The sequence below is a fragment of the Siphateles boraxobius genome, unplaced genomic scaffold (assembly GCF_051911475.1).
Source record: "Siphateles boraxobius isolate OS27281-9 unplaced genomic scaffold, OSU_SipBor_1 242, whole genome shotgun sequence".
Taxonomy (NCBI): domain Eukaryota; kingdom Metazoa; phylum Chordata; class Actinopteri; order Cypriniformes; family Leuciscidae; genus Siphateles; species Siphateles boraxobius.
The window spans coordinates 103510-130000 of NW_027508858.1; the positions used below are offsets into that span (position 1 = coordinate 103510).

The 26491-nt window shown below is 37.7% G+C and overlaps 1 protein-coding gene across 1 annotated transcript in view; it reads right to left on the reverse strand.

The window, feature by feature from the left end:
• The window catches only part of LOC143749361 (inositol polyphosphate-5-phosphatase A-like), a 124924-nt gene that overhangs the window by 97926 nt on the left and 507 nt on the right, over positions 1–26491 (reverse strand). The gene's annotated exons all lie outside the window — the stretch shown is intronic.

Consider the following 26491-nt stretch of genomic DNA (forward strand, 5'->3'; position numbering starts at 1 on the left):
ATAAAAACAAACCAAAAATAAATTAAACGCACATGTAGATCAGAAGACTTACAACAACCATAAACACAGGAATATTGCAAACATAATATTCCCTATTATTAAAATAGAGGTTGTATGCTTTAGTTAATTTTGTTTGTAATATTATCATTATACGGTATAGCATAAAAGATGTTGATAGATACTGGTGAGATATAAATAAACCAATTTGTGGACACGCCCGTATTTCAGAATATTAGATAATCATCAAAACTATCAAATAAAACAAATGGAAAATGATACATAAAATTGCGCCAAAGCTTTTCCTCAGCAACGGTGAAGGAGAACGTTCAGTTTCTCTCGTGGCAAGAGTCAAAAAAGAACTAAGAAGATAAATGTGTCACGGACGTCTCAGTTCACGTCTTTAACGGACATTGAATGATTCTGATGTTGTGGAAGCGTTTTCTCTGAGGAAAGAGGGAAAGATTCCCCTCAGCTTACATAACGTTACTCTTAAACCAACTTTTTTTGTTTTAAGCTACATGTGGTGAACGAGGGTTACACGTGAACTCTAAACGCATGTTGCTAAATATAGAAATGTAAATTATTATAAATGGAATTTTCCCCTGTGATATGATTTGGAGGTCAGAAGCTTTATTACATGTTGATAGAAACTGGTGAGATATAAATAAACCAATTTGTGGTGTGAAGGAGCAGAATATTGTGTGCATTCTCTCGCATTATTGCATTATTATCACGCATTATTGCCATTGGTTAAAGGTGTGGACACGCCCATATTTCACAATATTAGATAATCATCAAAACTATCAAATAAAAAACAAATGGAAAAATTATACAATGACGAAATATGTGAAACCATTTTTTTTATTAAAAAGTATGTAATATATTTATATAAATTATTATGATTATTATTATATAAAAAAATATAAGTTATGTATGTGTATATATACACAAATAAAAAATAAAACAATATATAATTATCAGTACTAGTAATAGTGGTGGTAGTAGTAGTAGTAGTATTGCTTAATAAAATAATAATAATAAACCAGATATTTATATATAAAAAATATGTATTAGCTATAAATATATATATATATAGTTCTTTTTATTATATTATCACTTATTACAATAATAATAATAATAATAATAATAAACCAGACATTTGTAAAAATATATATTAACAATAAATCTTAGTTTTATTTTAAAAAAATGTTTACGCGTCTCAATAACTAATTTAAATGATTTCATCAGAAGCCTTTAAATGAAAATGTATTTATAAACACTGCTGATTCTTATGACCATAAAACATCCCATAGTATTACCACAGTACAGTCTCAGTGCTTCCATGTGAGGGTGTAAAAGAAAGATAAAGCTGTAATGTGCAGGAAACAGAAACGACTCAAGGACAGTCTCAAAATAGAGCATTGTTTTATGACCTTATGACCTTTCACCCCTAGCTGACCTCTGACCTCCATCAGAACTCAGAACGGGGAGAATCAATAGCTCAGAATGACGACTACACACACACACACGACTGAACCGACACTGCATTATTCACAAGACTAAAAGAAAACCAGGGCAGGAAAATGACATTAGAAATCTGTTGTAGTTTAGCCATAAACACTGAGACGAGTGGAAGAACCAAGACTGCCTGTAATTACAGGTCAAAACCTACAATCTGACTAAACTCACACTGTTCTGCACCAGCACATGTGAAGAAACCCAGAATAACACACACTCCATGTCTCCAAGCCAAGAATAAACAGGAAACGCTCACAAAGCGAGGAGATGGACTTCCTGTACAAAACCTTCCGTCAGATCACATCTTCTGTTCAACACGTTCTTACAGAGAAGGACTCATACACACACACACACACACACACACACACACACACACACACACAAACACACAACAGTCCAGTTCAAGTCAGGAGAAAATGACTCGTTAAAAGAACCGACCGATAAATGACTCACAGAGTCACGAGTCATTGTTTTGAATCAGTCTGAGCAGTTCTTCAGTTACTGAATCACTTACACGAACGAGTCATTATTTGTATCATGTATGAATTAGAACTGTTATGCTCACGTTACTTAATAAATTGTCATAATAAATGATACTTAAAATAATGTGAAAACGTAACAAAACCTATGGAAGCTTGTTTCCGCCACAGAATGATAAATAAAAAAGGTAATTACGACTATCTCATAATTGACCTTTATTTAAAGAATATTTGTGCAAACATGTACATTGTTTTATATAGAGTGTGATTTAAATAAATTGATTTAGGCTTGGTGTTTATAATAAATATTGTTTAATAACCTTTGTTGTGGAGTGAGGGAAACTAAAATGCATCAGTGTTTGTAAATGTTTCTGAAACATTATTTCTGAATGTAAAATAATAAAATTTCTCTCTCTCTCTCAAATTAAATTCAATGTGCTTTATTGGCATGACAATTTTTTCAGTGTATCGCCAAAGCATTTCCAATCATCATACAAATAAATAAAAAAGGTAAGTGGAACAATTAATCAACATTTCAGAATTCTATGAACAATTTAGAATTCAGTGAGTGTGTGTTTGCGTGTGTGTGTGTGTGTGTGTGCATGTGTGTGTCTCTCTCTCTGCTTCATTGTCTGTAGCAGGAAAACTAAAATTATATCTCTATCAGGCTCATGTTGCAAACGTGACGGACTGTGAAATGTTTTCATGTTTGTCCCGCTCGACTGCAAACAGGAAGTGTGTGTCAGAGATAAGAGAACTGGGAAGATCTGTGTGTATCCGAGGAGAGAGAGAGAAAGAAAGAGAGAGGAAGTAAAAGGGGCATGAAAGCACATTTTAAGAGTAAAGCCACAGGACTGTGACGTTACGCATGCGATGACATCACTAGGGCTCTATGATGTCATCAATCGCAGACAGAATCACAGAATCCAGTCATAAAGATGGAACTCACTGTGTAACGCGGAACGTCATGGAATTTGGCAAGTTTGGTGTTCGGCTGCACAGTTAATCGAGCGGTGATACGGACGAGTGTGTGAATATCAAAGTGTGTGTGTGTGTATCTGAAGTCTGTCTCAGTTTGACCTGCTACACAAACTCAAGATTGTCTGCGTCTCACATGAACTTCATCTCCAGAGCGGCTCTAAGTCTCTTCAGAATTTCATCTGAGAACTATCAGCAGATACACACACACACACACAATCATACTCACTCACACACTCACTCACTCATACTCACTCACACACACACTCAATCAATCATACTCACTCACTCACACACATACTCAATCATACTCACTCACAAACTCACTCACTCATACTCACTCACACACACACTCAATCATACTCACTCACAAACTCACTCACTCATACTCACTCACACACACACTCAATCATACTCGCACACTCAATCATACTCGCACATACACAATTATACTCAATCATACTCACTCAACTCACACACACAGACTCAATCAATCATACTCACTCACTCACACACTAACTCACACACACACTCAATCAATCATACTCACTCTCTCACACACTAACTCACACACACACTCAATCAATCATACTCACTCCCTCACACACTAACTCACACACACACTCAATCAATCATACTCACTCCCTCACACACTAACTCACTCACACACTCACTCACTCAATCATACTCGCACACTCAATCATACTCGCACACTCAACCATACTCACTCCCTCACACACTAACTCACTCACACACTCACTCACTCATACTCGCACACTCAATCATACTCGCACACTCAATCATACTCGCACACTCAACCATACTCACTCCCTCACACACTAACTCACACACACACTCAATCAATCATACTCACTCCCTCACACACACACTCAATCAATCATACTCACTCCCTCACACACTAACTCACACACACACTCAATCAATCATACTCACTCACACACTAACTCACACACACACTCAATCAATCATACTCACTCACACACTAACTCACACACACACTCAATCAATCATACTCACTCAACTCACACACTCAATCAATCGTACTCACTCACTCACACACTAACTCACTCACACACTCAATCAATCATACTCACTCACACACACACTCAATCAATCATACTCACTCACTCACACACACTCAATCAATCGTACTCTCTCAACTCACACACTAACTCACACACACTCAATCAATCGTACTCTCTCAACTCACACACTAACTCACACACACACTCAATCAATCATACTCACTCACTCACACGCTAACTCACACACACTCAATCAATCATACTCACTCACACACTAACTCACACACACACACTCAATCAATCATACTCACTCACACACTAACTCACACACACACACTCAATCAATCATACTCACTCACACACTAACTCACACACACACACTCAATCAATCATACACACTCACTCACACACTAACTCACACACACACACTCAATCAATCATACTCGCACACTCAATCATACTCGCACACTCAATCATACTCGCACACTCAATCATACTCACTCACACACTAACTCACACACACACACTCAATCAATCATACTCACTCACACACTAACTCACACACACACACTCAATCAATCATACTCGCACACTCAATCATACTCGCACACTCAATCATACTCACTCACACACTAACTCACACACACACTCAATCAATCATACTCACTCACTCACACACTAACTCACACACACACACTCAATCAATCATACTCGCACACTCAATCATACTCACTCACACACTAACTCACACACACACACTCAATCAATCATACTCACTCACTCACACACTAACTCACACACACACACTCAATCAATCATACTCATTCACTCACTCACTAACTCACACACACACACACACTCACTCACTCAGACTCGCACACTCAATCATACTCGCACACTCAATCATACTCGCACACTCAACCATACTCACTCCCTCACACACTAACTCACACACACACTCAATCAATCATACTCACTCCCTCACACACACACTCAATCAATCATACTCACTCCCTCACACACTAACTCACACACACACTCAATCAATCATACTCACTCACTCACACACTAACTCACACACACACTCAATCAATCATACTCACTCACACACTAACTCACACACACACTCAATCAATCATACTCACTCAACTCACACACTCAATCAATCGTACTCACTCACTCACACACTAACTCACTCACACACTCAATCAATCATACTCACTCACACACACACTCAATCAATCATACTCGCACACACACTAACTCACACACACACTCAATCAATCATACTCACTCAACTCACACACTCAATCAATCGTACTCACTCACTCACACACTAACTCACTCACACACTCAATCAATCATACTCACTCACACACTAACTCACACACACACTCAATCAATCATACTCAACTCACACACTCAATCAATCGTACTCACTCACTCACACACTAACTCACTCACACACTCAATCAATCATACTCACTCACACACACACTCAATCAATCATACTCGCACACACACTAACTCACTCACACACTCAATCAATCATACTCACTCACACACACACTCAATCAATCATACTCGCACACACACTAACTCACACACACACTCAATCAATCATACTCACTCACACACACACTCAATCAATCATACTCACTCACACACTAACTCACACACACACTCAATCAATCATACTCACTCAACTCACACACTCAATCAATCGTACTCACTCACTCACACACTAACTCACTCACACACTCAATCAATCATACTCACTCACTCACACACACTCAATCAATCGTACTCTCTCAACTCACACACTAACTCACACACACTCAATCAATCGTACTCTCTCAACTCACACACTAACTCACACACACACTCAATCAATCATACTCACTCACTCACACGCTAACTCACACACACTCAATCAATCATACTCACTCACACACTAACTCACACACACACACTCAATCAATCATACTCACTCACACACTAACTCACACACACACACTCAATCAATCATACACACTCACTCACACACTAACTCACACACACACACTCAATCAATCATACTCGCACACTCAATCATACTCGCACACTCAATCATACTCGCACACTCAATCATACTCACTCACACACTAACTCACACACACACACTCAATCAATCATACTCACTCACACACTAACTCACACACACACACTCAATCAATCATACTCGCACACTCAATCATACTCGCACACTCAATCATACTCACTCACACACTAACTCACACACACACTCAATCAATCATACTCACTCACTCACACACTAACTCACACACACACACTCAATCAATCATACTCGCACACTCAATCATACTCACTCACACACTAACTCACACACACACACTCAATCAATCATATTCACTCACTCACACACTAACTCACACACACACACTCAATCAATCATACTCACTCACTCACACACTAACTCACACACACACACACACTCAATCAATCATACTCGCACACTCAATCATACTCGCACACTCAATCATACTCGCACACTCAATCATACTCGCACACTCAATCATACTCGCACACTCAATTATACTCAATCATACTCACACACTCAATCATACTCGCACACTCAATCATACTCGCACACTCAAGTATACTCGCACACTCAATCATACTCGCACACTCAATTATACTCTCACACTCAATTATACTCGCACACTCAATTATACTCGCACACTCAATCATACTCGCACACTCAATCATACTCGCACACTCAAGTATACTCGCACACTCAATCATACCCGCACACTCAATCATACCCGCACACTCAATCATACTATACTCGCACACTCAATCATACTCGCACACTCAATCATACTCGCACACTCAATCATACTCGCACACTCAATCATACTCGCACACTCAATCATACTCGCACACTCAATCATTCTCGCACACTCAAGTATACTCGCACGCTCAATCATACTCGCACGCTCAATTATACTCGCACACTCAATCATTCTCGCACACTCAATCATACTCGCACACTCAATTATACTCAATCATACTCACTCAACTCAAACACTAACTCACACACACACTCAATCAATCATACTCACTCACTCACACACTAACTCACACACACACTCAATCAATCATACTCACTCACTCACACACACACTCAATCAATCATACTCACTCACACACTAACTCACACACACACACACTCAATCAATCATACTCACTCCCTCACACACTAACTCACACACACACTCAATCAATCATACTCACTCACTCCCACACTAACTCACACACACACTCAATCAATCATACTCGCACACTCAATCATACTCGCACACTCAACCATACTCGCACACTCACACACTAACTCACACACACACTCAATCAATCATACTCACCCACTCACACACACACTCAATCAATCATACTCGCACACTCAATTATACTCAATCATACTCACTCACTCAAACACTAACTCACACACACACTCAATCAATCATACTCACTCACTCACACTAACTCACACACACACTCAATCAATCATACTCACTCACACACTAACTCACACACACACTCAATCAATCATACTCGCACACTCAATTATACTCAATCATACTCACTCACTCACACACTAACTCACACACACACTCAATCAATCATACTCGCACACTCAATCATACTCGCACACTCAATCATACTCACTCCCTCACACACTAACTCACACACTAACTCACACACACACTCAATCAATCATACTCACCCACTCACACACTAACTCACACACACACTCAATCAATCATACTCGCACACTCAATCATACTCGCACACTCAATTATACTCGCACACTCAATTATACTCAATCATACTCACTCACACACTAACTCACACACACACTCAATCAATCATACTCGCACACTCAATTATACTCGCACACTCAATTATACTCAATCATACTCACTCACTCACACACACACTCAATCAATCATACTCACTCACTCACACACTAACTCACACACACACTCAATCAATTATACTCACTCACTCACACACTAACTCACACACACACTCAATCAATCATACTCGCACACTCAATCATACTCACACACTCAATTATACTCAATCATACTCACTCAACTCAAACACACACACACACACACACACACACACACAGCTGTGTGGCAGGCCAATGGAGAAAAGAGCCCAGGAGGAAAGAAAACATGAACTAGGTCCCAGCTGGGAAAAATCATCAATTATGAATACTTCCACCTGTTCACCCTTCAAACATGGCAGCACTCACAGCTGTAGCCAATAATGACCCAATGGAGGTCACTATAAATCTGGGATCTGTGCTTCACTAAAGAGAGAGATGCAGAGAAGCAGAGGAAGGCCTAGAGTGAGACGAGCTGAAGAGAAAGACGCAGTTAACCTTGTTACCTCTGTTTTACCAACTTTGCCTTTCGTTTTTTCTGTCTTCCCCCTTCAAGGAGGCCTAGAGTTCAAGCAGCCGGTAGAAACGCAGCTGTCACCCCAGACCGGGAACAACCCAAGACTGGTTTGGATCCCTTTTGGCCACCCTATTTATTGTATGTTAAATAAAGACAGTTTCTGTTAACGCTGTCCGTCTCTCTTGTGGCAGCTGAAACCTCTCTTAAAAACAGTCATAACTTAATATTTTTCCAACTAAAACACATAGCATCTGATAAATAACTTCTCATTAATGAGTTGATGTGCAAAAAATGTTCAATGTTTTTTCAATGCACAAAGTTTTCAATGTTACCATGTTTTACTAATTATCCCTTTAATTAATTAAAAGAATTGGGAAAATCTTAGAAATTTCACAAGAAGTACAGCAAAACCACTAATTTTTCCAATAATCATGAACATTTTTATTTGAATACATCATCTGGTCTTCAAAATGAACTTGAATGACACGTTTGCCACCATAGTAAGAGCTTCACTGTGAACAGTATTTGCTTTAAAATTCCATTTGCATCTAAAGCATTCATGTTTGATTGACACACACACACACACAGCGACCACATCCTCTTCATGCAGCTTGTCCCTTCTCCTCCTCTAATGATCCTGAAATAAAACACTGCGGTCGTTAATGAACGCACCACATCCAGGCACTTTATCCCGAACACACGAGACGCTAATGGCAGGATGGGCTAATTTCCTCGGATCTCTCCTGCGCTTACAAACCTACTTCAGTGCAAATGCTTTTAAATAGTTATTAGTATTCTATTCAACTTTCCTTAACAACAGGAACTGGTGAGTTTTAGAGCTCTGTGAGATTCATAAAGCCAGAAAAATTAAAACAACACAATTTCTGAAGATTTCCTAGAGCACTATAAATGTAAAATAACGTAATAAATCATTAAATTGATACGTTTATTTAATCAATTTATTAGAGGTGCTTTTTGATTATTAAAATTGAATTAAAACATTTAAAAGTGAGCGAGAGTGAGCGAGAGTGAGCGAGAGTGAGCGAGAGTGAGCGAGAGTGAGCGAGAGTGAGCGAGAGTGAGCGAGAGTGAGCGAGAGTGAGCGAGAGTGAGCGAGAGTGTGTGTGTGAGAGAGTGAGTGTGAGTGTGTGTGAGTGAGTGTGTGTGTGTGAGAGTGTGAGTGTGTGTGTGTGTGTGAGAGTGAGTGAGTGTGAGTGAGTGAGTGTGTGTGAGAGTGAGTGAGTGAGTGAGTGAGTGTGAGTGAGTGAGTGAGTGCGAGTGAGTGTGAGTGTGAGTGAGTGTGAGTGAGTGTGAGTGAGTGTGAGTGAGTGTATGAGAGTGAGTGAGTGAGAGTGAGTGTGAGTGTGAGTGAGAGTGAGTGTGAGTGTGAGTGAGAGTGAGTGTGAGTGTGAGTGAGAGTGAGAGTGTGTGTGAGTGAGTGCGAGTGTGAGTGCGTGTGAGTGAGAGTGAGTGTGAGTGTGAGAGTGTGTGAGAGTGAGTGTGAGTGAGTGTGAGTGAGTGTGAGTGAGTGTGAGTGAGTGTGAGTGTGAGTGAGTCTGAGTGTGAGTGTGTGAGAGTGAGTGAGTGTGAGAGAGTGTGAGTGAGTGTGAGTGTGTGTGTGAGAGTGTGAGTGAGTGTGAGTGAGTGTGAGTGTGATTGAGTGTGTGAGAGTGTGTGTGAGTGTGTGTGAGTGTGAGAGTGTGAGTGAGAGTGAGTGTGTGAGAGTGAGTTAGTGAGTGTGAGTGAGTGTGAGTGAGTGTGAGTGAGTGTGAGTGAGTGTGAGTGAGTGTGAGTGAGAGTGAGTGAGAGTGAGAGTGAGTGCGTGAGAGTGAGTGCGTGTGAGAGTGTGTGTGAGTGTGAGAGTGTGTGTGAGTGTGAGAGTGTGTGTGAGTGTGAGAGTGTGTGTGAGTGTGAGAGTGAGTGAGCGAGTGAGCGAGAGAGTGAGCGAGAGAGTGAGAGAGTGAGCGAGAGAGTGAGTGAGAGAGTGAGAGAGTGAGCGAGAGAGTGAGAGAGTGAGCGAGTGAGAGAGAGTGAGCGAGAGAGAGAGAGCGAGAGAGAGAGCGAGAGAGTGCGAATGAGTGAGTGAGAGTGAATGAATGAGTGAGTGAGTGAGCGAGCGTGAGAGAGTGAGTGAGTGAGTGAGTGAGTGAGTGAGTGAGTGAGTGAGTGAGTGAGTGAGAGTGAGTGAGTGTGAGTGAGTGAGTGAATGAGCGAGTGTGAGTGAGTGAGTGAGCGAGTGTGAGAGAGTGAGTGAGCGAGTGTGAGAGAGTGAGTGAGTGAGTGTGAGAGAGTGAGTGAGTGAGTGAATGAGCGAGTGTGAGTGAGTGAGTGAGTGAGTGAGTGAGTGAGTGAGTGAGTGAGTGAGTGAGTGAGTGAGTGAGTGAGTGAGTGAGTGAGTGAGTGAGTGAGTGAGCGAGTGTGAGTGAGAGTGAGAGTGAGTGAGTGAGAGAGCGAGTGTGTGTGTGTGTGTGTGTGTGTGTGTGTGTGTGTGTGTGTGTGTGTGTGTGTGTGTGTGTGTGTGTGTGTGTGTGTGTGTGTGTGTGTGTGGTGAAAGCACTGGAAGGTGTGCATCTGAATAGAGAAGGACCTCACAGGCGTTAGTCAGAATCAGAGCAGACTGGGGGAAGTGGAGCTCGTCCCGGTTACACACACACAGACCTAGTTATTCTACATGCCCCACATACAAACACACACACATGTGTGTTACAGAGAGAGAGAGAGACAAAAATAGTCTGAAAATACTTAAATTTACTTTCAACATGCTGGTGGATGTGGTTCAGTTTTGTATCTAATAAAAACATCATCAAATTAACAAAAACACAATGAGTGTGAGATGAGCAACAGCTTACAGGTGTGTCTATATAATTACAGGCTAAACTCTACTCAACTCACTTCATCAGCAAAAAAAGCCAAGCTGAGCTTTCACCTCCACGTCACATGACCTGCACTCACGCTGAGAGGCATTCTGGGTAGAGTGCTGTTTAACACTGAGTAAATCAGGATAAAATTATGCCTGGCTCCCGTTTCTAGGTCTGAAACTGATCTATTTCAGTCTGGAGATCCTCCTACACATCAGACACAGAGAGGTGTGTGTGTGTGTGTGTGTGTGTGTGTGTGTGTGTGTGTGTGTGTGTGTGTGTGTGTGTGTAATCGCACAGAGGCATTCTGGGTAACGGATCACAGCACACAGACGCTCATCACCATACATGGGAAACTGATGGAGCTCTGAGAGAGTCCTGTCATGATCCCACAGACTTCCCATGAGCGAAGAAAGCCAGATCACACACACACACAGGATCCGGTCTGCCCCCGTATGGATGTATATTATCTCTTACTTCCCGCCATCAGGTGCTTCTGGGACAATCGAGTCTCTCGCACATCCAGGAAGAAAAAAGGTTTGAACTCAAATGAATCGAACAGATACACAGCTTTGATTCAACTGAAGCGTCCTGGACACTACACAACGGTTTCGCTTCAGTGCCATTAGCAGAATCCTAATATTTAGAGAAAAATTAAATTACAAGAAGTAAAAAAAAAAAAAAAAACATTTTTAAAAAGAGAAAACAGTCATGATTTTGAGAAAAGACAAAATAATAGGAATAAAGTTTAAAAAAATCTAAGATAACGAGAATAGTCATAGTAATATGAGATTACAGTGATACGATCTAGAGAACAGTCAAAATAAGGAGGATAAAGTGTGTGTGTGTGTGTGTGTGTGTGTGTGTGTGTGTGTGTGTGTGTGTGTGTGTGTGTGTGTGTGTGTGTGTGTGTGTGTGTGTGTGTGTGTGTGTGCCTGAGTGAGTGTGAGCGTGAGAGTGTGTGCCTGTGTGCGTGTGTGTAAGTGTGTGCGTGCATGTAAGTGTGATTGTGTGCAAGTGTGTGAAGTGTGAAGAGAGTCAAAATTGCAAGAAAAGTAAAAATTGAGAATGTTTAAAAAAAAAGTAAGATAAAAAGTCGTAATTTCTTGTTGTTGAGAGAGCCAAACTAATAAGAATAAAGTCATCGTAATTTGATTTAAGTCATAATATTTTAAGAATAAAGCAAAAAATCTCAGATAATGAGAACAAAGTCAAAGCAATATTAGATTAAAGTCATAATATTTTGAGAAAAGTCAAAATTAGGAGAAAAGTTTTTAAAAATTCAATTTTATTAGGACTCTACTATTGACATTTTTCTTGTAATCTTTTTTATGTGGCACTAAAACAAGTTTGTTTCCTGAAATGCTACCAATCCTTCCGATTCACTAGATCATGTTTTTAACAACATTTGTGTCCTGAATATTATTACATAAATTCTGTCAATGCGAGCACGATTTCTTCTCTCTTTTATGCCTCATGTTTACATTTCTGAGGAAAGGCAAGTCGAAACGGGCCACTGTGAGCTCGACTACACCTCTGACATCAGCGCTGGGGTTGTTTACTTTATTAATGTTTGATTGTTATTGACTGACAGCCGTGTCTCTACATGAGGAAACACACACTCGTTTATTACCAGCCTGCATTTAGCAAACATTACGTGACAGGCCATTACTCACTCAAACATTACGTGTGTGTGTGTGTGTGTGTGTGTGTGTGTGTGTGTGTGTGTGTGTGTGTGTGTGTGTGTGTGTGTGTGTGTGTGTGTGTGTGTGTGTGTGTGTAAAGTTATAATATTTGGGGAAAGTCAAAATTACAAGAAAAAAGTAAAAAATTGAGAATGTTTAAAAAAAGATAAAAAGTTGAAATTTTTTAAGAAAAGCCAAAATGAGAATAAAATCCAAAATGTAAGAGAAAAATAAAGTCGTAATTATTTATTGTTGTTGAGAAAAGCCAATCTAATAAGAATAAAGTCATCGTAATTTGATTAAAGTCATAATATTTTAAGAATAAAGTAAAAAATCTCAGATTTCAAAATGGAAATACTTGCGTGAATTTGTAACACTCACAGATAAAGATATAACCAATAAATGAAAGTTTTACGCCGAGGAAACACACATTAAACGGCACACGCATCTGTCAAAGCGCCTCGTTAAACATTTCACTTATGCATTATTTTGAAGCTTAAAATAATTTTTCATAATCATGTTTTGAGCAGCTTGGCTCACGCATCAGCTCACTCTGTTTACAACACTATATTTAGAGGCATTTTGTCCATAGAAATGCGTTATTCCGTGCAGTAATTTGACGCGACTGTTGAAGTTTGTTAGTTAATGCAAATTCAAAGATGAGCGTGACACTAAAAAATGTCACAATGGAAAAAAATGATGCTAAAAATAGCTTAACTTTAATTTTCATTATTAAAAATGAAACCTGTATGCAAACAGCAGCTGAGAGGAGAAATGCAGGTTTTACAGGTTTCTGCTTATTGAATTACAGTATTTCTGTTTAGGAACAGTCACATGTCAAAAAGGACCATCAGTGTTTAATGAAAACTGCAGCCAAAGCCACAGGATCTGGGCGTTTCACACACAGTTTTACTGCGGTCCTTATCCTGCATTATAGTCCTCATAAAATGACTATATCCTGCATAATTCCCCGATAACGATGTGTCGAGCAGATCAGATGTGTGTCGGGTGGAGATGAAAACTTGATCATGCTAAACACGGTTCATTCACATCCAACATGTCCTGCAAACACTTTAGACTCGAACCCAATTACAGCTTAAAGGCTCATATCGGTTATAAAAAGAACATTATTTTGTGTGTTTGGTTTAATGCAATGTGTTTATCTGTCCACTTAAAACTAGTTCCCAAAAGCCTAAAAATCATTTGATTGACACCAGGTGAAAATGCTCACACTCTCCTCAACACACGAGGAATCATTCATTGAACAACTTTAATACTGACACTCAAGTGTAATGTGTGTGTGTGTGGGTGTGTAAATGTATTATAATTTACAATGTAAAGCGACCTTGAGCTACGGAAAGGGGCTATATGAATATCTTCTTCTTCAAGTGTTGATTAGTATGTTATGGATGTTATGGATGTTATGGATGTTATGGATGTTATGGATGGTATGGATGGTATGGATGGTATGGATGGTATGGATGGTATGGATGGTATGGATGGTATGTATTAATGGTTGTTATGGATGTTATGGATGGTAATGTTTGTTATGGATGTTATGGATGTTATGGATGGTAATGTATGTTATGGATGTTATGGATGTTATGGATGGTAATGTATGTTATGGATGTTATGGATGGTATGTATTAATGGTTGTTATGGATGTTATGGATGTTATGGATGGTAATGTATGTTATGGATGGTATGGATGTTATGGATGGTATGTATTAATGGTTGTTTCATGTTATGGATGTTATGGATAGTATGCATTAATGGTTGTCATGCATGTTATGGATGTTATGGATGGTATGCATTAATGGTTGTTATGTATGTTATGGATGTTATGGATGGTATGGATGGTATGTATTAATGGTTGTTATGGATGTTATGGATGTTATGGATGTTATGGATGTTATGGTTGTTATGGATGGTAATGTATGTTATGTATGTTATGGATGTTATGTATGTTATGGATGTTATGGATGGTATGTATTAATGGTTGTTATGGATGTTATGGATGTTATGGATGTTATGGATGTTATGGATGTTATGGTTGTTATGGATGGTAATGTATGTTATGTATGTTATGGATGTTATGTATGTTATGGATGTTATGGATGTTATGGAAGTTATGGATGGTAATGTATGTTATGTATGTTATGTATGTTATGGATGGTATGTATTAATGGTTGTTATGGTTGTTATGGATGGTATGTATTAATGGTTGTTATGGTTGTTATGTATGTTATGGATAGTATGCATTAATGGTTGTTATGCATGTTATGGATGTTATGGATGTTATGGATGGTAATGTATGTTATGGATGTTATGGATGTTATGGATGGTATGTATTAATGGTTGTTATGGATGTTATGGATGGTATGTATTCATGGTTGTTATGGTTGTTATGGATGGTATGTATTAATGGTTGTTATGGTTGTTATGTATGTTATGGATAGTATGCATTAATGGTTGTTATGCATGTTATGGATGTTATGGATGGTAATGTATGTTATGTATGTTATGGATGTTATGGATGGTATGTATTAATGGTTGTTATGGATGTTATGGATGGTATGTATTAATGGTTGTTATGGTTGTTATGGATGGTATGTATTAATGGTTGTTATGGTTGTTATGTATGTTATGGATAGTATGCATTAATGGTTGTTATGCATGTTATGGATGTTATGGATGTTATGGATGGTATGTATTAATGGTTGTTATTTATGCTTTACATAAACACCTGATCTAATGCTGGGGTTCAGAATACACAATATGTGTGTCTGTTAGTGCTGCACGATATGCGATAACTCATTAAATAATGTGATATTCGATATAAGATACGATATTGCTTAAAGTGTGTAAAATAAACTTCAATTATCTTTAAAATATATTTAAAATGATATTCACGTTTCAAATTCTTTTTGTGACAAGAAAACATCCCTACAGCTTCTGAAAGTGAACATCAGTGTTTTACTGACGCGCAAGAAGTGTTATTTTAACATCAGAGTAAACATCTGGGTTCAGGTTATACTACATATTTAACAACAGAAACTGAATAATCAAATGTAAAAAAAAAACTGCTTAGTTTTCACTGTATTAAATATATACTGATTCTTATTACAGCTACAGAAGTTATTCAGCCGAGAGCAGTGACTGATTTTCCTTTGGTCTTTTGTTCATGACACAGTTATTGCAAGCCGTTGAGATATGCATATCGCGATATATACATTTGCGATATTTCGATATATTGCGCAGCCTGTAAACCCTAACGCTTAAAATAATTAATTGGTTTGAGTAGGACAAACTTAAATTAAACTAATTAGTTCAGTCAAATTAACCTTTATGAGTATTTAGCACTCTCTTTTTCTTTCAAGTTCACAAAAATGGATATATTTTAAATAAACTGAACTGTTTCATTGTTTTGAGTTTTATGAAAATATTTTAATTTAGACAAACTTAGGTTTAACTGTCTATTGATGTCTATTTCCCAGCATGCTTTGCCGATGGCACTCGAAAAGGAGAGTAAATGCTAAAATTAAGTGTAATATAATGTTTTTTTTGTGCAAGATTAATGTTAAGTGGGTGATTTAGTAATGATTCATGTTTTGTTATGCTAATTTAGAATAATTTCTGCTAATGTTGGTTTTAGGACAGTAACCATCATGGTGACAGGTGGTGCATCAGCTTGATTTGAGAGCAAATAAATCCATTATATTGCTGCAAGTGCTACTGTATAACATGCTATTGTTAACAAATTAGTATGTTAGCACACTAGCTTGTTGAAAGTGTTCACATTGAGATATGAAATTTTAAGTTAAATGTATGAATTAGTGTACTCAAACATTTCAAGTAAAGAACAATTAAAATGTATAAGTACAAAATAAAATCTGCCAGTTCTGCTTAAACTTTGAATTTCTTTAAAAATCTGAGGCAACTGATTGCCTTAAATTTTTTGAGTTTTGCCAACTTATTCGGGTTTACATTGTGTGTTATGATAATCACCGTCAGATCATGTAATTTTGACTCCTAAATTCTTATTTATGAACTCTTGAAGTTTTATGAAGTTCTGAAATCTTGTTACACGCATGATGTCATCAAAAGGCGGAACTAGCGACTGACTTCCGGAAACAAGAGCGTAAACAAACAATGGTTTAACCAGAGTAATGCTAATGCTAATTCCAGCACTCGCGGGTTCCTGAAGCGTTAGCGTTCGCAAGCGTTCATCTCTTTTCACTCTGTCGTGGTCGTTCCTCGAGGAAACATCATAAAGGCAGGAATATTGTTAAAATATGATAATAATAATAATGAGTCCGGCATAACACAGCGGTTCACAACCTTTTGTGCTTGAAGCTTTAGCAAGAAAAGCTTGGCGTGTGCCAGTAACTATATATAGTAAAATTGATTTGTCAAGATAACTTGAGATCAGAAAAGCAAGACTGAAAAATAATAGAGCGTTCGATTATCCGTTTCCAGAAACCTCCGTCTTTCTCTCAACAAAACCCACACACATCATTGTAATTCCCAGAGACACTTCAGTTAATTGGCTCATGCTCGTTTACAATGCGGCTCACAATAATGTACAATCCATTATCAATAATCAGAGGTGTTCTGATATGAGGACGCTTGTCCTTCATTCAGCTTCATCTCATTTTCTGTTTCTGAGTAACTCTTGAAAACATCTTTGTGACTGAAGCGCTCTGCCTCCATTGGTAAAAACACTTGGATGCATGTGCAAAAGCAAACGTCTGATGAAGAGACAAATATTGCATGTAAATGTCACAGAACATTGAGGAACTGTATGATGCATGTCTGAACGCGCAGAGAAACACAGACAGAAGTAATGATATCGAGAGACTCGGAGAGACATGGGAAACAGGGAATGAAGAACCGCTCAATCATTAATTAATAATAATAATAATTAAGTTGTAAATAAAGAGGTTTTCCAATAAACTTCAAAATTTCATGTTAATTCAACGTGTTGCTTGCCATTTGTTTGTAAAAATTTCCCAGCAATTTTTGCGTGAAAATTGATTATATACCCAATTTAGAACCATTAAAATGCTTCACATTTAGATAATTTTAATTTTCAGGATAATTCAGTTTTATATCAATTTATTTACTATAATACATTTAATAATCATATATTATTTAAATCAATTATAATTAAATGTACTAATTGTCCCAGAAAATGTATTAATGTAATGTTCCAAAATAATAATATAGTATTGAAAGTTTAGTGTTTTACTGCCTTTCTATATAGCCAAAAAACTAAGTCAATGAATAACAGTATTTTATTTGTAATGTAGTAATAATATTCAGCAATATTAATGATCTGACTGTACTAATGTATGAGAACTTGAATGTTTACTGCAGAACTGCTTTATAGATGAAATGAACTATTTGAATAATTGATGATCTTTACAACAGAACTGAATAACACTGAACTGACTTCAGCTGAACAACAGACCAAACGCATCATGTTCCTGTTTATTACTGTAAAAATGCTTTGAAACAAATCGATGTTGTATAAAGCGCTGTAGAAATAAACCTGACTTGACTAGTAAAAAAAGACCAGACTATATATTTCAGTACAGAGACTTAGAACAGTCTGTACAGTCTCTGAGTCCGGGATAAGCCTGATTAAAGCGTCAATAACAAAAAATAAGTAGGGAATCACCAAAACGCGAGTGATTCTGCATTCATTTAGTGCAAGTATTAAGTCACTTACATTTTAGTTGCAATATTGACTGTTTTTGTTCTATTTCAGCAGCGAAAATAGTTCCGAACAAAGATCACAGCAGAACCACAGCGCATCTCACAGCAACACTCGTTCAAAACGCTGAATCTTTCAGTAATGAAAACACGGTTGAGTCAAAGATTCAATGACTCATTCATAAACAACTGCCTCATTCCTGAACGAATCATCTGTTTGAACTAATCGTTTGAATAAATTACTCAATGACTCGCTCATTTAGAGGTTGCCTGCCGCCACCACCTTTCGGTTTAAAGTATCATTCTTTCCTTGATTTCCTTTTCTTATTTGTATATTCAAAAAAATTTCAAACAATCTCCTTACATTATTTAATGCAGTTGTAATTTTTCAGTGTAAATTATTGAACTTTATCGGTAACAGCCTTATAGCATCTTATTATTCTAATTTAATTTATTGATCAAATTTAAGAATTTAAAATGAAAGATGAAACAAATATTAAAAAAGATTAGGGGAGAAAATGCCCTTTATAAAGGTTAAATATAATAAGTATGCAGATTTAAATGTCAAAGCTGACTGAACACTGATGAGAATATTCCTTCAGAATAAAAAAATAATCCTATTTTTTACCCAGACAAGCGAATGACGATTTACTTGTCCAAAGGACATTCTTAATGTCGAGCCCTGAATAGTATTACGTATTAAAAGTAACATCTGCACAATTTAAAGTCTTAATGGTCCAAAAACAGGCTTCTCCTTATGCTATTATTATTATATATATAGTTTATATTTTTTTCTTGTGATTGTGGGTTGAAATATGGCATGTTTTTGTGGGATTCTCCCACTATAGCCGCTTACTCTCAGCGCATGATGTACGATAAACTAAATAACATGTCATTTACTGGAAGTTCTGACAAATTGTTAATTGCTACAGTTTATTTAATATGTTTGATCAATCTGAATGAATTATTTTTTTTTAAATGGTTGAATGAATAATTCAATGACTCACTCAAATTAATACAAATCTCTTAAATGATTGATTCAATGACAAATACAGTTTTTACAGTCACTTGTCGCCACCTACTGGTGTAACGATGTAATCTAGGGCTGCACGATATTGAAGAAAAGTGCGATATGCGATAACGCATTAAATAATGTGATATTCGATATGCGATACAATAATGCTTAAAACTGTAAAATAAACTTAAATTATCTTTAAAATATCTTTTAAATTATATAAACTACATACATTTTCAAATTCTTTTTGTGACAAGAAAACATCCCTACAGCTTCTGAAAGTGAACATCAGTGTTTTACTGACGCGCAACCAGTGTTATTTTTACATCAGAGTAAACCTCGGGGTTTAGGGGTTCAGATTATCCTAGGTTTATTAAACAGAAACTGAATAATCAAATGTTAAAATAAAACACTGCTTAGTTGTCACTGTATGAATTAAATACTGATTCTCATTAAAGCTACACAAGTTATTCAGCCGAGAGCAGCGAGTGATTTTCTCTGTCTTTTGTTCATGACCCAGTTATTCGTTCGGTTCACATGACGTCACTGTAGCTTTGCGCCGCCATCTTGACGACCGGCGGTCTCAGTAATCAGAGTTATTGGCTGCAACAACAGCCGAAAGAGGAACCACGAACTGGTATTTTATTCTATACCAAAAGAAAAGGATAGAATAAATGTCTCACATTGTATGAATGTCTCATATTGTATCATGTCTCATCTTTCTGTGCGCACACACCCGACCCGAAGCGTGCAGCCATAGACTCCTATACAGCGCGCGAGTGATGAACTGAGCTCTGTTTCGTGTCTGAATGGACAAATACACACAACATTATGTTTAAATGTCCGTTTTGGAGAGTATTCACGTAAAATATGTCAGTTATGTCTTAAACAGAGTTGTCGTCCAGTCTCTTTGGTGTAGAGAGAGAGAGAGAGAGAGAGAGAGAGAGAGAGAGAGAGAGAGAGAGAGAGAGAGAGAGAGAGAGAGGAGACTAGGAAAACAAAGCATGCAAATGGAAATTATCGCGGCCGGAAATATTATCGAGCTCATTTTTTATCGTGCGATTAATTGATTTATTGACTATCGCGACAGGCCTAATCCAGATTAATGACAGCTAGCCGTGAGCCGTGGCTAACAGCTAGCAAGCTACCAGCTGAGCCACTTAGCTAGCTAACAACTCGCTACCTAGTCAGAGCAAACTACCACCAAAATCATACATTTGATTTATTTTTATAATACCAACATTTCCCATGATTAAATATAAATCCTTGGTGGCCAGGTGCCGCACTTTTACGTTTGTAACCCATCCAGCCACAGCATATTGATACGCGTCTGTACTCTTGAAAGCCTTCAAGCGATCCGCACTGTATGGGAGGGGTTATGCACAAGATAAATATATATACCATGGAAGGCAAATTGGGGCAAGTCTGGGGCAGATGATAAAGGACAAAACAAAACTGGGGGTAACAAATAAGGATCGGAGCCTAAAATTAAAATTTTATCTATCTATCTCTGTCTTTCTCTCTCATTCAAATGGCCAGTTTGGGCGGCGCCGGGCGAGATCGGTCGTCAATATGTGGGCGTTCTATTTCTAGTGACGTAGGTGGCATCTATGAATTGCAAGGCGTTGCGATATGCATATCGCGATATATACATTTGCGATATTTCAATAAATTGTGCAGCCATAGTGTAGCTAAACAATAAAAAATTGTATTTAAAGCATCAAGTTAATTTAAAATAAGGGATGCTCTATTTTGATCGATTCCGTAGACATCAGTGTTTATATCCGAACTACAAATATTTATCCCAGTTCGTCTGCCAACGCAGACCTGAATGTTCCGGCGTGATTTTGTCAAAGCTCTAATAGACACAGGCGCATCGATTGTCATTAAGGAATGAGATCACGTGGGTGTTTAACGAATCTTTTAACGAATAATCGTGCAGCTCTAGCTCACACTATCCCGGACCTGTTCCATCAGATATCAAAACCACATCTTATGGGCGTAATTTCGCTCCTGTGGGTTCGGTTCAGCTGGACCAGCGGATGTTCATAAAGAGAAGTCATTGATGTCCATTAGTGTCCCATCCGGCAAGCTTATAGAAGAACTTCAACAACAAACACCTGAGGAACACGACTACGGTAGACGGATTTAACCGCTTTATAACAGCACTGGCCATTACCCTGAAACTATTAATCATCTATTTTGGGAATGTCCCAAGCCCCAAATATTTTGGAAAGAACTCAGTAATTACTTACAAAGAAAAGCTATGATTCCTGTTAACTTTGAAGAAGTTGATGTTTTTCATCTGATGGTGATAAAAATCTTGTGTTTATATTGGATATAATTATTATACTTGCCCTATACTACATTCATAAAGTCGAATGGAATGAATGAAAAAAAAAGCCAAATTTTGAACAATTGAAATTAAAATATTTTTAGTAGGGGTGCGCCGATCCGATACTCAGTATCGGTATTGCTCCGATTCTAGCAATATTTGCCGGATCGGGTATCGCCAGACGAGACCATCCAAATCCGATCCGATATTGTATAGCCTACGTATGTTATTGTTATACAACACAAAAGGCACAAAAACATTATAAAGCACTATAATGTTTTCGTGTACTGTATTCCAAGATTTCTGAAGCCATTACATATAGTTTAATGTGAGGTTCAGATTTAAATCGTTAAATTAATCTTCACCTAAGTGCTTCCCTCCGCTGCGGCTGTCAGTCATTCTCAGCACTCAAACAGCGCGTCGTGCTCGGGTAAAACAGTCAACACGATGAAACTCTCTCCAAGATGAGTCAGTGACTGCGTTTACATGCAGCCAAATTTCGGGTTATGGTCGGGTTAAGGTCACTATTCGGGTTTCTGAAACATTAGGGATAACCCGTTTACATGCAAGAGCAGAGAGAGTTACTCCTGTATACATGGAATTGCAATATCCCGATGTAAACACGACGCGCGGTTAGCGTCTGGACGTACGGACAACCTTAAGACGCAATGTGCGTCATTTCCGATTCTTCTTCCTGTATCCAAAGACAACAACAACAGCAGCACGCGGATAATGAATAGTTCGGGGCAGATAGCGATCGCCTTTGTTTGCGCTTTGGTGCTGGTAACATTACTGACCTCGCTCCAAAAGTATGCTGTGCTGCGTCTCGCCATGTTTACTTCCGGTATACTGCACGCGGGGTTTTGTTTGCGCCGAGAAGTTCCTCTACTCAAAAGACCAAGATTCCTTGCGAATAGAACATGCGCAGAACACAAATCACTATGGGGATATGCCGATGCGCGTTTACATGACCAAAAATTCGGGTTAGAAAAGGGGTACCCCAGGTATAATATCCCGGTTTTTAAAATCCGGGATATGAGCATATTCGGGTTTTTGCCGGTGTTTACATGGCCGTTCAAAACCGGGTTATTGCTAATATTCCGGTTTTGAACGGGTTATTGGCTGCATGTAAACGTAGTCAATGTTCCTATTATTATACTGTAGATATGTAGATAAAGGTCTATGGTTTGCATAAAAGGACTTTAACGTGCTGGAGTTTCACATGTTACTTTCAACCGGGTGTCTGTTAGATCACAACACAACTCCTCAGTGATCACAACACTGGAGTAGAGAGCGATATAATTGCTCTTCACACGCACATTAACTGAAATTTAAAACTGTTAAAAGGCTCAAACTAATGAATAAATAAAGAAATATATGTATATCTTACTTTTGTGCTTTGAACTTTTCGATGCGACGCGGTGCGCGCCGTGACTCCATGTTGCTTCGAGCGCATCATTCTGCGCACGGGATGCGCATAAGGTTTCGAGCCTTTCATATTACAATACTTTTGCGCAATGGCAGTTTATTGATAGCCTTAGTTGTTCTGTCCAATCTATGTATCATATGTTGCTGATTCATTAAAAAGTTGCGCTTAAAATTTTAAAATAAATGTATTTTAATTATATAGTATATATTTTGTCTGTATTGTTTTACAAAGTAAGGAAAATAATGTTTAAGTCAAGCTTTGATGCCTTTAACAAAAGAATAATCCCAGTCTCTTCCCCACAGTGAGGCATACAGATACAGTTTATTAGGTAATTTGGCACTGTTTTTTTAATTATTATTTTAGTATTGGATCGGAATCGGATCATACTGAGTCCCAGGTATCGGAATCGGTATCGGAGGCAAAAAAAGCGGATTGTCCCACCCCTAATTCTAAGAAACAATATCCAAAATGTAAAAACCTAAAAGCAAGGAAAACTACACAGCCGTTTAATAGGGTACAAGTTTTTCTGTAAAAATTTACTTTTTTCTTTCTTTTGGTTATATGCACTCTTGTATGCAAAGTAGCCTATGTTTTGTTCTTAATAAAATGCAACAATAACAAAAATATATTAATAAATAAATAAGCCTTCATTTACTTCATTCATGCAATTTGGAAAATCCTTGTATTTGTGGCATGTGCTGCACAAAAGGCCCATTCAGAGACGTCTGAACATGTTAAATATTTAGGTGTAATTGCGCACGCAGGCTCTATAAGCGGCGTGCTGGTTTTGGCTCACATGTAAAACAAGTAATGGATAAACAGGGATATTCATAAGACAGCAGTTCAGCGGTCATGACAGCCCAGCTGTTTATAACTCTAAAGATAGTAAGCTAAAGTTTCTCTTCACATGCATAAGAAAACAGTAAGAGCTCTTCATGATCAAATAAACAGATCTGGAATAACTACAGCTAAACCTGGAGGATTATACCACAAGACCGGATACATTTATCTAAGAGCATTAAACTCTTTCTAAAACATCTTTTAAATGTTTGAACATCTTCAACGTGAAAAGTGAATGACCGATTTACTTGTCCGAAGGAGAAAGACAAGCACATGAAAAGGCTTAATGTCAAACTCTCTATAATTTGATTATTGTATGTCATCAGAAAACTCAAAAATGTTAGGGTCAAACATGGACAAACCCAACCGTTGGGTTTAAAAATAAATACAAAAATGTAAACCAACCATTGGGTTCAAAATTTTTATTCAAAATGTTAAACCAACGGTTGGGTTTGTCAATATTTTACCTAAACATGGGTTGAAAACAACCCAGCATTTTTCAATTCAACCCAGCAATTTATTCTCTGACAGTAAAGCTGACAGATCTCTAATAACTTTACTATTGTTTAATCAGAGGAGCTGATTTGCCTAAACCTCAACACCCTGATCTACCACAAGTTTACATAATCATTTCCATAGAGTGCAATAACAGGTGAGATTTCTATAAAACCACAGAGTCACGAGTGATTCTAGTAGTTGAGAAGGACAGCAGTCTGTCGTAGTAAACAACACTTAAGAGTAAAAATATCTGATGGTGATGGTCACGGTTGTGCATGATGGATCAGGCGTATAAGAGCATCTCTGCTTGTTATCTGATCCATGCAGTGGGAGATAGCGCATAAAGAGTCATTACACTCAAAAACATTCTAACACTATTACAGGGATAGTTCACACACAAGTGAAAAATCTGTCAATATTTACTCACTCGGCAGAAGAAAGAATATCATACATGTTCGGAACAACTTGAGGGGGAGAAAATTATGACATTTTTCAATTTTGGGTGACTTATCCCTTTAATCAAGGCATCTTTTGACCCATTTATTTACATGATTTTCCATTTAGAGAGAGAGAGAGAAAGCTTGACTATTAATTTGATATAATATGCTCAGGTAAAAAATTCATAGTTCAACCAGCGAAAATAGTTCCAAACAAAGATCACAGCAGATCGAATCGGTTGATTCGAATCGGTTTTTGAATGAATGATTCAATGACCCAAAAATGATTCAAAGTGACTCGCCGCCACTTTATGGAGTTTAGTTTCATGTAAAAGTACAATTTAATTTTTTTTCCCAACATTTCTTGTTTGTATATTCAAAAATTATTTATAAACCTAAATCTCATAACATTATATATTGCAGTTGTAAGAGTTAATAGAGTGACTTATTATAATTGGATTTATTGGTCAAATGTAAGATGACGACTACATAAACCTTAATAAAAGTAAATAACGCCCTGGGGTAAATATAAAAAATATGCAGATTTAAGTGTGTAAAAGCTGATAGCACACTGATGAAAATATTTCTTCAGAAGAAATTGTTTACACAACAAAAATATTTTTTGCCTCCGGAAAGTAACTTTTTTTAGGATAAGAACAGGCACATAATTTGATTATATAAAATAAACTATATATAATGACATCAGAAAAATCAAGCACTCTTTAAAAAAATGTTGGGTTGTTTCAACCCATGTTTGTGTCAAATATGGACAAACCCAACCGTTGGGTTTAAAACAAATTATTTAAAAAAACTTAAACCAACCGTTAGGTTTAAAATTTTAATTAATCATGTAAAACCAAATGTTAATCAACGGTTGTCCATATTTGACCTAACATGGGTTGAAACAACCCAACATTTTTCAAACATCCAATTTATTCTCAGTTAAGTTTACCGTTATCTAACATAGTAACCTGTCTAAACAGCCAATATTGGCATATGCCCTGTGTAAAGTGCTGTCAATCAACCCAATCAATAACACTGATCAATATAGCATTAGAAACTAAAAACTCTGAGTGGAAACCGGGAGGTTGTAGGTTCGAACGCCATTAGCGTTCATTCATAAACTATCATCAATAATCACACAGTTTACCTCAGGTTACTGCAGCAGGACTGGTATTAAATG